Raw genomic sequence first — 4,334 nt, 5'->3', positions numbered from 1 at the left:
TATTTGATAATATTTTTAAGAGAGTATTTGATGATGAACATGGTACCAAAATTTATTCAATTAAATGTAAAATTAGTATTGATACGAAATGTAAATTTTCTTTATTAGTAACTAAAAATAATTATTTGATAGCAATCTATTTTTTCTGAAATTCTATAGAGAAGATAATTATAATAGGTTATATGATAATAATTTTCTTTTTCTAAAATCTTAAATAAAATTGTAAAAGAGTATTTAATATTATTTTTTAATTGTAAATAAAAATGAGATTTATAAAATAGAATTTTTCCTTTAAAAATAAAATCCTAACAAAATAAATTTTTAAAGAATTATCTAATAAAACATTAAATTATTACATAAGAACATGTATAATGTTGTCATTAATGTTGTCATTGACTCGATTGGTGTATTTGACTTTCATTTCTTTTTACTTTTCATTCAATTTCTTATTTCGGGTTGTATTCAGTTTAAACGTTTAGATATATAGTATTTTATCTAATCCTAAGTACAAAGTTTATAACAATTCATCTATGCACCATGACTATAAAATACAAATATTAACTTAAACTTATGTGTAAAAATGTGTTTTAATTATAAAATAAATCTCAAACAACATATGCAAAAAACAATCATAAAACTATAATAAAATTATTTATTATTTTATAGTTTTTATTAAATTAAAACATCACACAAAACCCGTTGCAAAATCTTGTGTATATATAAACAAGTCTTGTTTGTTTTACAGAACAAAAAGTTGCCACATGACATGAATTGTATTAAAAAGAAACACGCTGTACACTTGGACAATTGTTATCACTCTTTTCTTCTTTGTTTTAGGTTGTGTTCTGTTGTGGTGGAGCGTCGAGAGGGAAACACGTCTCGTCACCACCGGTGTTCCAAAGGAAATGTGCGTAGTTGGCAGAGTAAAATGAGTTCGTTGGATCAGCAGAGATTGCTTCCAAGAACGTTTCCTCTGCTCTCCATATATCGTTCCTTGCCTTCCACAAGAAGGTCGCGTATTTACTCAGCGCCTCCGCGTCCGCTGGCTCTGCTTTTGCCGCCCTCTTGAAATACTTCTCAGCTCTGATTACAGATAAGAAAAAAGAGAAGTAGAAGAAGAAGCCACGTTAGAGCGAGACAAATATCCAACACAATTCTGGTTTTGTTCATTATAGATAAGATATGAAGTTGAATAAGGCCAAAAGGGTAAGTGAAAACGTATGTGAATTGGGTTCTGGTTAAATGTGGACAGATACATCAAATGAAAATTGTCTAAAATGGAACCTACATTGAATTATAGTCATGTCTAAAATGTCAAACCACTGTCTGGAGACCCTATCACCAAAATATCTAAAAATGTTTTAAATAGTATTTGACCTATTCGCAAGCAAATTGACATTTTAGCGAATTATTACCTAACAATACTATTTGCTTTATGTAGCCAAATGCAAAAACATGGGCTCCTTTATAGTGGATGAATGAGTAATGTAACAGAGGTATGAAAAGCAACATGTGAGGGCAAAACTTGTAACAAAACCTTTGTGGTTTTAAGTTTTAGTATTTTGGTTTTGGGAGAAGTAATCCACCACATACTCCACTATCAACCAAGCTTTTTAATTTATTTGTTGGGAATCCAAACCCAAAAAGACTCAAAGCTAAAATACAAAAACCTTTGGGAAAGAAAACAAGATTGCATCATTTTTATTTTATTCTCTAATTTATTCTGAAAATGGAGATGTAGATTTTTATCTACTTAGTTGTCTTCTTTCTCTTAAGTGGCAAAGTAGGAACTGGTTCACTCATTGTTAAGCCTATCGGATTGGTTCTTATGGTGACGATTATGGCAATCACTTAATTAATCTATCACTTCTGACTTTAAATATCTAACTTAAGTCCTAAACCAAATCTAAGCTATCTAATCACATGATCTAAACAAAATCAAAGATAATATACTTTACATAGCAAGATCATTATAATACGATAGTCAGATGTTAATTACCTGTCGTAATCATGTATGATTAGGTAGAGGAACTGAGCGTAATTAGCAAGAAGGAGAACGTTATCAGGCTGCTGAGACAGACCCGTTTGGTAGAAAAGCTCCGTCTTGAAGTAATCCATCGACTCTTCCGCTTCTACTCGTGCCTCCACGGGAGCTACCATCTGCTTCATCGTGTCGTGATCCAACGCCTCCATCTTCTCCGACTCCTCCATGATCGAGTTCCACAATCTACTTTCTTCCTGCCCCGACACAGAAACCTCTGAATCCGCGGTTGCGCCGAGAGACGATGATGAGAACTGAGATGGTGTTCTGAACTGATCAGAGCCATCTCCGTCTGTCCCGCTCTGCACGGGAGGGACGTTGTTCCCGCCGCTTCCTCCTCCGCCGACAAAAGATGTCTTCCCGTTGGGAGAAGAAACAGAAAATGTCTTAATCGCCGAGGAGTCGAACTTCTCATGTGACTTACTTATCTCCATCTGGTCGAACCTGAAAGAGACCAGAGATCATTAGCTCAACTGAAAATGATCTAGACTATTGTGTCAGAGATCCCCAGTTCGAGTGACCGTTGAGACGAAACTAATATTAAATGATACTTTGGCCAGCACCTCATGCTAGTTCAAAAAAAGAAAAAAAGACAAACCTGAAAGAGACGGTGGTGGCCGCCGGAGGCGTGGCAGCGGCGGCGGCTAAAGCGGAGTTGCTGCTTCCTATAGAGTAAACAGTGAAGTTAGCGAGGAGGATCATCACAGAGACCATCAAGGTCGGAGTCGCGGAGAAGACTTGCTGGAACAGCCACACGAACGACGCATGCATCTCTTTTCTGACGCGGAGGAGGATCCCTTGGAGGTCTTCGAAGAGGAGAAGCTCTCTCATGTGCAGCGTGAAGCTTTGCAGCTCGCGAATCATAAACACCATAGAGGAGAAGGCTCTTTAACAGCTGATTCACCGACTTGTTTCATAACAACTCCTTCCTCCATCCGTAGCTTTCTTTTAATGATGCGGAGAGAGATGGGGAGGTCGACGCTGTTCGCTTTCCTCTCGATGGTTGACATTTGCACCATCTCGGGCCACGGGGGTTCCACCGAAGTGGATGATCTGTCTAGACCGAAACTGTTTTCCTCTTCGTTGGGGGATTGGAACTTGAGAGACAGCTCTTGCATCTTTTGGGAGAACTCTTCCTCTGAGAAAGGGTCGACGCTTCCGGTGAAAGCTCGGCGAATGAGCTGAGTTTTGGTCGGTGTCGATGATTTCAAGAGCTCGCGTGACGACTTGGAGTGGCGGAGAGAGCCGAAGAGAGGTGAAGAAGGAGGAGGGCTCTGCATGAGGGAGCGGCAGGAGAGAGACCGTACCTCGTGTCCGAAGCTACGTCGTTTTGAAGGAGAAGAAGCGGCGGAGGAAACTAGGGTTTGAGACACCAAGTGATGGAAGGTTGAGGTCGTTGCTACTTTCACGCCCATTGTTGTTTTAGCAAGAAAATAAAAATAAAAACAGAGCAGAAGAAAGGTGTGGAGGCTAGTTTCGTCTTCCTCACGCTTTTCCTGCAAATTCAAAAGATGAATAATACAGTACATAACGGTTCTTAAATACATGCACTCTCACGAGGATGAATCATTACAATCCCCATGAGAAACGGATCTAAGAAAATATCGAAACAGCTCAAGAATCAATGAAACTTCGATTTCATACAAATATATAAACTTGTGTGCTGCTAATTAGAAAGAGAGAGAGAGAGAGGAAGGGAGAAGAAACTCACTCTAAGAATGAAAGAAGAAAGAAACAAACTTTATCGGGATAATCCTGAAATGGAACACGAGGAGACAGACGCTTCACTTAAGAAGGAGCTTTGGTCTTATTATATACAAACGCAAAAGAAGATTTATCAGACAGGAAAAAAAAAAATCTAGCATGTGAAAAAGAGTTAACGTAGAATAGTCAATAGAGGGAGTACCGGAGAGACCGGTAACAAGTCTATTATTTATAGTGACGTGGCAGTCGTTACAGAGTAATAAGTGAGCGGAAACCGGGGAGTTTTCTTTAGATCGGACGGCTGTAGACTCGCCACTTAATCGTGCGGTTCTGCTCTTTTTCTGACAAATATGAAAAATGGAACGTGATTTACATTAGACGACATATAAAGTTACACGTGTAATTACAGTGACATATTTTTGAAATAAAATATTTAGGAGTGCGAAAATAACAGCCTGGCAATAAGGTAGGCGAGAGTAGTGGGGTCCTCGTGTCCATGTTTATTTATTGTTTTAAAGAAAGTTTATTGCGTCTAAAATCGTGTTTCCAATCCATGTTTAACGTTGGTACTTTTTAATTTATAAATAAA

The 4,334-nt window shown here is 38.0% G+C and overlaps 1 pseudogene; it reads right to left on the bottom strand.

Moving 5' to 3' along the window:
• Positions 1-831: 831 nt before the first annotated feature.
• LOC125594911 lies at positions 832-3,864 on the bottom strand (annotated as a pseudogene).
• Between the last annotated feature and the right edge of the window lie 470 nt (positions 3,865-4,334).

The sequence above is a fragment of the Brassica napus genome, assembly GCF_020379485.1.
Source record: "Brassica napus cultivar Da-Ae chromosome C5 unlocalized genomic scaffold, Da-Ae chrC05_Random_9, whole genome shotgun sequence".
Taxonomy (NCBI): domain Eukaryota; kingdom Viridiplantae; phylum Streptophyta; class Magnoliopsida; order Brassicales; family Brassicaceae; genus Brassica; species Brassica napus.
The sequence above is the reverse complement of the archived record's forward strand: the minus strand, read 5'-3'. Positions and strand labels throughout refer to the sequence as shown.